Source organism: Felis catus, chromosome D2, assembly GCF_018350175.1.
Source record: "Felis catus isolate Fca126 chromosome D2, F.catus_Fca126_mat1.0, whole genome shotgun sequence".
NCBI classification, from domain to species: Eukaryota; Metazoa; Chordata; class Mammalia; order Carnivora; family Felidae; genus Felis; species Felis catus.
In genome coordinates this window covers 79,007,410-79,018,664 of record NC_058378.1, presented here as the reverse complement: position 1 = coordinate 79,018,664, position 11,255 = coordinate 79,007,410, and the positions used below count along the sequence as shown (strand labels likewise).

At 45.1% G+C, this 11,255-nt stretch overlaps 2 long non-coding RNA genes across 2 annotated transcripts in view; one reads left to right on the top strand and one right to left on the bottom strand.

The window, feature by feature from the left end:
* LOC123380941 overlaps positions 1-11,255 on the bottom strand; it is a 56,647-nt gene that overhangs the window by 21,276 nt on the left and 24,116 nt on the right. The gene's annotated exons all lie outside the window — the stretch shown is intronic.
* LOC123380942 lies at positions 3,609-5,788 on the top strand. Its single transcript, XR_006587399.1, has 2 exons — positions 3,609-4,037; positions 5,543-5,788. It is a non-coding gene; the product is annotated as an uncharacterized LOC123380942 (long non-coding RNA).

Below are 11,255 nucleotides of genomic sequence, written 5' to 3'. Positions count from 1 at the left end.
TCGTCTTCTTCCACCAGCACCTGGCAACCACTGATCTCCTTTCTACCTCTAGGGACTTGCCTATTCCAGACAGTTCATATCAATGGAATCATACAATATGTGGCCTTTGGTAACTAACTTCTTTGATTTAGCGTAATGTTTGCAAGGTTGATCCGAGTGGTAGCAGGTATCAGCATGTTCATTGCTTTTTATTACCAAATAACAGTCCGTTGTACGGATATACCATATTTTGTTTGTCCCTCCGTCAGTTGGTGGATATGTGAGTGGTTTCCACTATTTGGCCATTATGCATAACGTTGCTATGACCATTCACGAACACACATTTACGCGGATGTACGCTTTCAATTCTCTTGGGTACGCACCCAAGGGGGAGTTGCTGGATCTCTACGGTCAACATCTGAGAAACCGTCAAATTGTTTTCCAGAGAGGCTGCATCATTTTACACTCTTGTCAACGGTGTACACGAGTTCCAATTGGTCCAAACCCTTGTCAGCACTTCTTATTTTCTGCTGTTTTTTTTTTGTTGTTTTTTTTTTTTAGAGCGGCCATCCTAGCAGGCGCGAGGTGGTATCTCATTGTGGTTCGGGTTTGAATTTCTCTAATGATTAGTGAGGTCGAGCGTCTTTCCATGTGTTTGTTGGCCATTTGCATATCTTCTTTTGGGGCAATACCTGTTTTTCTGCAAAAGAAGCCAGCTGGGATTTTTATTTCGATTATGTTTAATCTACAGATCAATTTGGAGGGTATTGTCATCTTAACATTAAGTCTTGTGACCTACGAACACAGGTGTCCTTCCATTGACTTAAGTCCTTAATGTCTTCCAATGATATTTGTAGTGTTTAGTATACACAACTTACAATTCTTTTGTTGAATTTATTCCTAACAATTTTATAATTTTTGATGCTATAAGTAGGTGGACTTATTTTCTTAATTTCACTTTTGGATTGCTCATTGCTGGTGGACATAAAGACAATTTTGTGGATTCCTTATCATTCTCTATATACGAGATTATGTCATCTTCAAAGAGAGATATTTTTACTCCTTCTCTTCCTATTTGGATACCCTTTGTTTCTTTTTCTTGCATAATTTTTCTCATTGCACTTGAAATCTGTCCCTTCCAGCTGAACCATGAGATCCTTGAGACAGAGACTTTGTCTTATTTATCTTGTCATATCCCCAGGCTTGGTACAGGACCTAATCAATAATAAATGTCTGACAAATGGATATAAGGACATAAGAGTAAGAATCTCACTTTAAAATATGAAGTTTTTAAAAGATGTTCTCACCAAACATCACATGCTTTTTAATATAATATGAAGAACCAAACACCACATATGAAGTATTCTTGGCCAAAATAAGTTAATTAGAGCTAATTCTAGCTTATAGGAAATACAGGGCATAAAGGCACAAGTGAAATGACATCACAAGGAAGCAGGCAAAATCAGAATGTAGAACATTCTATAGAACAACTGATCAACTTCTCTAACAAGTCAATGGTTTGTGGAAAAACGGTATGTGGAAGAGAGTATTCTAGAATAATAGTGATTCTATTATTTGCCTGAAAACGTCCACCAAGCCAAGTAGTATGTACGTATATGTGCACATATACGTATACATACATGTGTACATCTTCTCTATCCATTTCTCAGTTGACGAAAATTTGGGCTTTTTCCATAATTTGGCTATTGTTGACAGCAGTTATAAACATTGGGGTGCGTGGGCCCCTTTGAATCCGCATTTTTGTAACCTTTGGATAAATACCTAGCAGCGAATCAAAAAGAGTGAAGTCTTGTCATTTGCAGCAACGTGTGTGGAACTAGAATGTATTATGCTAAATGAAATGAATCGGTCAGAGAAAGACAAATATCACATGGTTTCACTCATAGGTGTAATTTAAGAAACACTACAGATGAACACAGGGTAAGGGAGGGGAAAATAAGATAAAAACAGAGAGGGAGACAAACCGTAAGAGACTCTTAAATGCAGAGAGCAAACTGAGGGTTGCTGGAGGGGAGGTAGGTGGGGAGATGGGCTAAAGGGCATTAAGGAGGGCACTTGCTGGGATGAGAGCTGGGTGTCATATATAAGTGGTGAACCCCTGGGTTCTACTCCTAAAACTACAACTACTACACCATAGTTACTACCTACATTACTAACTACACCGTATGTTAACTAACTTGAATTTAAATAAATAAATTAGGGGCGCCTGGGTGGTGCAGTCGGTTAAGCCTCCGACTTCAGCCAGGTCACGATCTCGCGGTCCGTGAGTTCGAGCCCCGCGTCGGGCTCTGGGCTGATGGCTCAGAGCCTGGAGCCTGTTTCCGATTCTGTGTCTCCCTCTCTCTCTGCCCCTCGCCCGTTCATGCTCTGTCTCTCTCTGTCCCAAAAATAAATAAACGTTAAAAAAAAAATTAAATAAATAAATTAAAGTGTGTGTGTGTGTGTGTGTGTGTGTGTGACCCTTTAGCTATCCTGGGTCACCCTTAAAGGCTGACCCTTTCCTGTCAGGACCCTCCCTGTGGAAAGACTGTGCTTCCCAGACCATTGAGAGCAGGATGAACAAACAAGAAATAAGAGGAAGCAACCTGGTAACTCCCCAGCTGAAGCTTGAAAAGCCTTTGCATGTTCCTCCACCTCTTTCCCAAGAAATGGGCTATTTCTTCAAACTGGGTCTGAGGGCACAGAGCCAAAGTCAATCGATGTGGGGTGTGGAACATGAACCGAAAAAGAAACCTTTGTGGGTAAAAGCCACTGAGATTTGGAGGTCACGTGTTGTGACCCATCCTAAGCTGTCCTAAGCTAACATAACAATCTCCATAAGATATTAACATGAAACATTAGTGATACATGAACAATGCCCATAATTTGTTGAAGTGCATATTTAAGATGGAAGGAATAAAATGGCCATGGTAGGCAAAATTCTAAGATGGCCCCAAGATTCATACTCCCTGGTGTACCCACTCTGAATAATCCTCTCCCTCTGACTGAGGGTAAGACCTGTGAATATGATGGGATATCATTGCCCATGTCAGGTTACTGAGCAGATGACTTCAAGTTAATCAAAAGGGAATCATCCGGGGCGCCTGGGTGGTGCAGTCAGTTAAGCGTCCGACTTCAGCCAGGTCACGATCTCGCGGTCCGTGAGTTCGAGCCCCGCGTCGGACTCTGGGCTGATGGCTCAGAGCCTGGAGCCTGTTTCCGATTCTGTGTCTCCCTCTCTCTCTGCCCCTCGCCCGTTCATGCTCTGTCTCTCTCTGTCCCAAAAATAAATAAACGTTAAAAAAAAAAAAAAAAAAAAGGGAATCATCCTTGGTGGGCCTGACCTAATCAGATGAGCCTTTAGAAGAGGGTAAAGCATCAGACATATTTCCCTGCTGGCCTCAAAGGAGAAGCAAATCGCTGCCTAGGGAGAGGATGGCCTGTAGGAGCTGAGGGCCTCAGTCCTACAACCACAAGGAAGTGAATTCTGCCAACAACCACAGGAGCTTGGCTGCGGCCTCTGAGCCTCAGATGAGCCCCCCTGCCCTGCTCAACAACGGGATTGCAGCTCTGTGAAACTTGAGCAGAAGAACCAGCTAAACTGTGCCCCAGGTCCTGAACCACAGAAACCATGAGACAACAAATGCGGGTTGCTTAAGCAGCTAAATCCATGGTAATTAGGAATACAGCAACCCAAAACAAACATAATGTCTGTGACTTGTTTTAAAATAAGCCAGCAAAAAATGTGGGGGAAAGGCAAAGCAAACGTGACAAAATCTGGTTAATACTTGAATCTGAGTGATGAGTAGTTCGCTATTATATTCTGCCTACTTCTCTGAAAATGAAAAATTTTAAAGGATCCTCATCAGGCTGTCATCTCCTTAGGTCAAGGGCAATGACGATTCCATTCATCACTGTGTCTCTGGCAACTATCGTCGGCACCTGGCACGCCGTGGACCAATGACTGTTAGATCAGCTCACTGACAGGATGCTGTGTTACAGCTTATGAACTCACAACATCCTCTTGCACTTGGCATGACTAACACCATTTTACAGATGTAAGAACTGAGGCCTGGGGGGGTTGACGACTCAACTCATGTGGCGCGTAAGTGATGAAATGAGTATTCGGGTCTTTCGATTCCTGATGCAACGTCCACCGGCCTCGCTTTGAATCGCAGTGTCTGCCATCCGGGTCTTCTCTGGGATTGAAATAGCTGCTGTTTCGTTCTGGTTTATCAGGAGAATTTACGCACACCACCACAGTCATATTGAGACATCCGTTAGAAAACCCAGGCAGGCAGGTTAAATGTTAATTTCCTTTCTACTGTACCATTGTCTAACCTCCTTCCATGAATCAACGTGAGTAGAGGGTTCTTCACTTACTGACATAAAACAAATTGAACAAATTATGTTACTTAGCCGAGGAAGAACTGGTCACGCCATTGATTCTGGTCCAGCCTGAGCCAAGCTCTTCCTCCTTATTAACATTCACTTGCAAATGAGGTGTGGACCCTTTAACAGAAGGTTGCATTGATCTCATTAGCATATCTGGCTGCGCGGCGGCTCATCGGTGGTCTTGTTTGTAGGCGCAGCTTCTAGGTAGCACACCTGCCTGGTGCCCGCTTCTTAGCAGGCTATGAATCACAATCATAACCAGGCCATGAATCAGAGCTGTAGGTGAAAGCCATTTCTAACGATGATATCAGTACCTTCAGAGTGCACAGAGGACTCAGAGTGAGCACGAGCCTTCCCAGATGTTAAATAACTAGCGCAGCCTGCTACATACTTCTTTTTCTTGAAAAAGGCTGATTGCAGAGAGAGGGAATTTTAAGCTCTCATCCTCCAGGGCCGTTTTGGCTTCTCTTGGAAAGACCTTTGGGGACAATGCGGGAGCCCCGTCTCTGAGCCCAAGTCCCGCACAGCCGCCCTTCGGTTGGATATTGCTGAAGGGACGATAGCTAACCGCATGGAGTGTATGTGAAAAGCCCCAAGGCCCTCCTGGGGAGGCTGGAGGGCCGGACAAGGTCTCCCCGGCTCAGAGCAGGAGCTGGGGAATCAAAGGCCCCCAGGGAGGGCTGCGCTTTTCCCTGCATTCGCTCTGTAACTTGGACCCCTTGTTGGCCTCCCTAAAACCGATTTGCTGATTTCTGCAAAATGAGGCTGATAATAATCAGTATTATGAACCCCGTTTTACAGATGGGGAAACTGAGGCTCACGGAGGGAGCGGTAAGTGATAGAGCCAAGCCTGGGCCTCAGATCTGCCTGTCTCTCCAAAGCCCACAGATTTTTCTCCATGTGACACTGGGTCGCTGGAGCATCCTGTCACTGGAGGAATGGGTTTCCGCAGAGGAGTCAGGGAGCTAACAGATGACATTTGCAGTTCCCATTGCTAACTTGCTCCCTCGGCCTTTTACAACTCTGCATGACCTGAGGAGCAATCAAAGGAGAGGAACTTAAAAGCCACTTTAAATTTCAGACCAATTCAATTTTGGAATATCACTCGTGAGGTGTAGCTTCTAGACGAAATTTCTAAATGACTAATACTCTTCTTTGTCCATTTCAGGGGAAAATGAATGTTGCTGCTAACATTTGACATCAATCGCCAAATCACATGTTGTCACATCATTACTCAGCTCCGTGACAAAGGCAGAGGAAAGAGACTGCGGCTGCAATGGGGCTGTTGGGCGAGGAACCCATTCGGGGGCCCTGGCGAGGATGGAATAGGGAACAGAATGAAATCTGGCTAAAGACGCTCTGCATGATGGGTCATGTTGAGGAGGAAACAGAATAAGAACCTGATGCCTTATCAGGATGACTATACATTTCATGTATAATTGCGTAAAGTTCTGTGTTTTAATCTGGCTCTAGTGTGCCTTTGATGGACCTGTCACTGAAGGTAACTGGCCACCAAGACAGAAAGGTGAGGCGCCCATCACTTAAGTTACAGGGCAGGCTAAGTCCATCACGGGCAACCTCAAAATCAGGCCGCCCCTCTTTCTGTTCACATGCCCATGAGGAATGGTTTTTCTTCTGCCAGGAGAAAGGTGACGAATCCTCTGAACCCAACCCAAGGCCAGTGCTACAGGGCCAGGTGTGTGGAGGTCGGCAAGTAGGACAGAATTGGTGCTGTCCTGCCTCAGAGACGCCTCTGGCATCTTCTTACGCCGAGAGGATAGGTAAGAGGCTGCAAAGAGCCTTCGAGGCCCATGTGAGAGTGGAGGGCCAGTGGTTTCTGTTGGCTTCCATACACCCCATTTTGCCTGTAAGTAGCGTATTTACGTTGGACCCATTTCTCCATCGTGACCCAATGTTGAGATGATCTTGTTGGTAGGTCGTAGGCAACTTTGGCCAGGGGAGAGTAGACATACCGAGGATGACAAGAGTCACAAAAGCAAGCAGCCGATACTTCATTCCTTCTTTGCGGTCTAAAGAAAAACACACGAAGAGGTGCCGGGGTGACTCAGTCGGTGAAGCGTCCGACTCTTAGTTTTGGCTCAGGTCAGGATCTCACGGTTCGTGGGTTCGAGCCCTGCTTTGCGCTCTGCACTGGCTGCACGGAGCCTGCTTAGGATTTTCCTCTCTCCCTCTCTCTCTGCCCTTCCCCTGCTCGCACACACACACTCTGTCTCTCAAGATAAATAAACATTAAAAACATTAAAAGTAAAGAAGAACACTAAGGACCCAGAGCTTTGGGGCCCTCGATGAACTTAGTTCTTGCCGTCTGCCTGGATCTGGGCTTCCAGACGCAAGTGTCAAAATGACAAAGACAGGTGGGGATAATCCCACCCTCTCCCTGTCACTCCACCCTGGGCATACTTTTATGATCACATCCTTGGTGAAGCAGTTTGGTTTGTCCCCATGGCTCCCCCTTTGCTATTGATTTAAGACCTGTTCTATGTTATTGGCAGGAAGGGGTAGTATTAACAGAGATCAGGGAATGATTTTTTTTTTTTTACATGAATTCTCATAGACATATTGTCCTTTTATAAACCCTCTTCCCACAGGCTGCATTTTCCTGGGATGCAGCCTTGACAGAGAACATGGAGCCCCAGTAATGAGCAGGTGCAGTGAGAAGGAAGGCGGGGGGGGGGGGCCACAAAGGCAGCAAAACCTGTGAAGGGAGAAGTGACAGGCCCCGGGGCGCATGAGGGAGGTTTGGGGCAAGGGGTGGAAGGTCAAATAAAAATTGCTGAAGCCTCAGGTCTGGCAAAATGATGGTCGCATTCACAGAACAGGCACCCGTGGTAGGGGTAAAGACGACAGCATGGACGTGATCCTGATGCACACCCTGGGAGGGACCCGGGCTTGAGAGAAAGGTGCAGGCGGGAGCTGTGGCTGCACCAGTTCCACAGACAGAGGCGGTATCAGAAGCGCTGTGATCGTGCCAACTCGCCAAGGCAGACACGCACATGTAAATATTTGGAACCATTCCTAAATCTGCATAAAGGCCGGGAATGTAAATTACCCACAGAAGCGAATGGAAATGTGACCAGGACCCTTAGCCAAGGGGGACCTCTTTGGGGTTGACGGCTTCTTGTCAAAATAGACACGGCCCCTTCTTCATCATGGTAATTGGGCGGACTCATCTCCTCTCGGCTCTAGAATCCTGGCATGAGTTGCTTATTTTCCTAAAAGCCCCAAATTCAAATATGTAGGTTTGTGTTTGCCTGTAATTAGCATGATGTATCTATTCAGAGTAACTACAACATCCCTTCCTGGTAATGAAAAGTGATTAATTACCAATTACGGCAAGTATCCAATTTCGTGCAGTTTACCACTGGTCTGTACCACTGAATTGCTAGCGTTCTAATTGCAGACATTACAAGTTCTAGGTAATTATTGCTGAAAGATCAGTAATATTAAAAATATTGGTTGCAGCTATTATTACATTTGCTCTAAATGCAACCAAGATTCGAATTTATGTCTGAGCTCCCAGCCATGTCATCAGGCTATTTCTGTGACTGGTTTGGAACAACCGGTTTTTATTTGCCTTTCTCAGAGCCTATTACAACAAGTCTATTAGCAGCTCTGGGCTCCCCGTTTTGTAAAGCTTCCATTAAGTGAAACAAGCTAAAAAATCACTAGTAGGTGCCTTTAGCAAAGTAGGGAGGTAATTATCTCATTTACAGATAACTACGTGCATTTCATTTTTCAAAGCACAAAGAGAAAACTAGGTCTAAATGACACTTTTTCGTACTCATTAAATTCACTAGAGAAATATCAAATTAGGAGTTCTCAGTACAAATGCCATCATGAACTCTGACAGCAGCTATCAACAACAGGGACATTTCGGGGAAATGTCTTCACGCCCGAAGTGGAAATCAAGGAAGAGTCTTGAGAGCTTGAAAAAGGTTTGTTGTTGTTGTTGTTGTTGTTGTTGTTTGCTCTGTCTTGTTTTTTAACGTGTGTTGTTTTTTTAGTTTAGTGTTTCATTCCCGTCACCCAAACCCCTGAGCTATACTTCTAAATGACTGGCTTATCTGTGAGCATGCCAGGCACACACAGTTCAGAAAACTGGAGAGTCCACGCAAGCCAGGTGGCCCTGGGCAGCCAAGGGAGGCCAGCGTCACCAGGACAGATGACTTAGCTGTGCACTAAGCATACAGACAGAGGGAGATCAGAGAGACAGCTAAATACCATTCAGCTAACATGGTGGTCAACACAAAGAAGGATGTGGCCAACTCCACGGAGAGGGAAAATCCAGAATTCACAGAGGAGGGGGGTGCATTAGCTGGGTCTTGAAGGATGAATAGGAGTTCATCATCTGCATGGAGAAGGTTAGGGAAGGGCACCCTAGGGAGGGCTCATACCCAGAGGGTACTGAGGCTTCATTGTGCTCTTGGAATGAGAGAAGATATCTGGAGGGAAGTGTCCAGTTTAGGAGATCATTGTAAGTACAATGATTGTAAGTAGAACTGTTTCAGAAAGCCTCGTAGCCTGGCCCCTATTGTTGATAACAACAAAAAGCAGTGAACTATAAAAACGCTCGTCACGAAAGAGGTGACTGAATAAACAAGGGTACATACCAATAGTGGGATCAAACATAGAACAACTAAAATGCTTGGAGAAGTATTTTAAAAGCAAGAAACAAAATGGTACAGACAGATTGTCTCAAATATGTAACATCACATGCACAGGAGGCAGAAAGTATTCCACACGCTAGCAGAGGCTGGCCCCGGATTGAAGGGAAGGGTTTTTTCTCTTCTCCCTTCTCCATATATTTCGTTTTTCAATAACTAACTTGTAGCTGTGATTTTTAAATTTTTTTTCAACGTTTTCTATTTATTTTTGGGACAGAGAGAGACAGAGAATGAACGGGGGAGGGGCAGAGAGAGAGGGAGACACAGAATCGGAAACGGGCTCCAGGCTCTGAGCCATTAGCCCAGAGCCTGACGCGGGGCTCGAACTCCCGGACCGCGAGATGGTGACCTGACTGAAGTCAGACGCTTAACCGACTGCACCACCCAGGCGCCCCTAGCTGTGATTTTTAAAAAGGTGAAAAACTCTGCACGATAAGTAAGCCCTAGGTAGAGCATAGAATTCAGAAGAAACACAAGAAATTCATACATTTTGCTCCACATTTCCATGTCCCACCCCTGACAAATTTACTTTAGGAAAGTAGGCCAGTATCTGAAGGCACTACAAATCTAGAAACAAGGTTTTATAACTTACTGACTATCTACTGAGATTCCATAATCACAAAGATTGGGGAAAAAAATTTTTTTCTGACTCATTGGAGCTGAATTTTGGCCCCCATCTTCCATACCTCATCACCACCCTTGTCCAAAGGGCTTGGAAGGACACCATTTGGGGACCACCTAGTAACAGCAATGGGAGACAGCACCCTTGAAATAATGCGGCACTCCACCGCGAGGACATCCCTCCCAAAGGGTCCAAGAGCTTCTGGCTGTCATCCTGACCACCACGGGGGTGGAGCATTATTGACACTTTAAGCATCCTAGAGCCCTACACAAAGAGGCGCATTGTTTTGTATTATGTATTCATTGGGGTCCCGTCCACTATGTATGGGGTTTTCTTTTAGCACGCTGTATACAGCAGGCAGGACTGCTGTGCAGAAACGCAGGCCTGTAAAACCCAAGTGACTGATAATGATTCATCACCATTTTTAGGGTCCGTTGCACAAACTATTTTGACAGTTGAAGCTCATAAATTAACGAGCAAGCCCAAAGTGACAGAATGAAGAAGATGTTGTGGCCACTTCAATTTAACCACCGGGTGATCACTCAGAAACTCGGGGCACAGGAGGTGCAGAAGGCTGCCTCCCTCTTTTGTTCCTGCTTAGCTAGAAGATAAATGTCTGAAACCAAGGACCCCGGGCACTCAATAATAAAAACCTTTTAGAGAGGAGAGCCTTGCACTAGTTAAAAGAAACCTGTTCCATTTTTCTGGGGGGAAGAATGGAAGTAAGGTTTCCTGATGGCAGACATCAAGCCCCTTTATTGAGACTAACAAGTTCAAATCCGTGAAAGAAGGGGACGAGAGGAAGAAAAAAAGGAGAAAGGGAGAAGAGAGAAGGAAGAAAGGAAACAAAACTCGCAGAACCGCAACTTAGAGCCGTGGGAGAAACTTGAGAAATTAAAGCAAATGAGCACTCGGAACATGCATTCAGAGACGGCACACACCTTCTAAAGTGTTAACAAGACGAATAAGAAAATCTCTAGCTCCAAGTCCCCAGCAAGCTATTACAGGCCTTCACAGCACTGTGTTTGCTCAAAACAAACAGCGGCTGCCGTGTTTTAATCTCTAGAGAGAAGGAAACTCGGAGGTGAGTGTGATGCTTAGATCCTAAAAGGATTTTAGATGTATACATATATGTCATGGAACACAGCGCCCCCAAAATGGACTTTGGTTCACATCCAAGTCATGCTGGCCAAAACAAGCGATGGTTTAAGAGACTGCTCTTCCCAGAGGGGCGGTGAACGGCAGAATCAATTAGAAATAGTCACAAGTTAGATAGGAACACCCATTTCATAATTGAGGAAAATGTACTCCTTCTCCTTCTCCTTAGGAAAGTAATTCCCGGTGGGGAGGGGGGGGAAGTAGTGAATTGGATTGCTCAGGTACCAATGGCACCCTTTCAGCTGAGTAGACATCACCCCGTATTTCAGTCCGAGCAACTTTTAAATTACTTGGGAGAATTCATGGAATGTTTTTCAGTTTGACAGCTGTCAGGCCAAAAAGCATGCTGCTATGTAGGAAGCAAACCCTCCAAAGATTTATTTTTTTAATGGATTGGAAATTAAAAGAACTTTAAC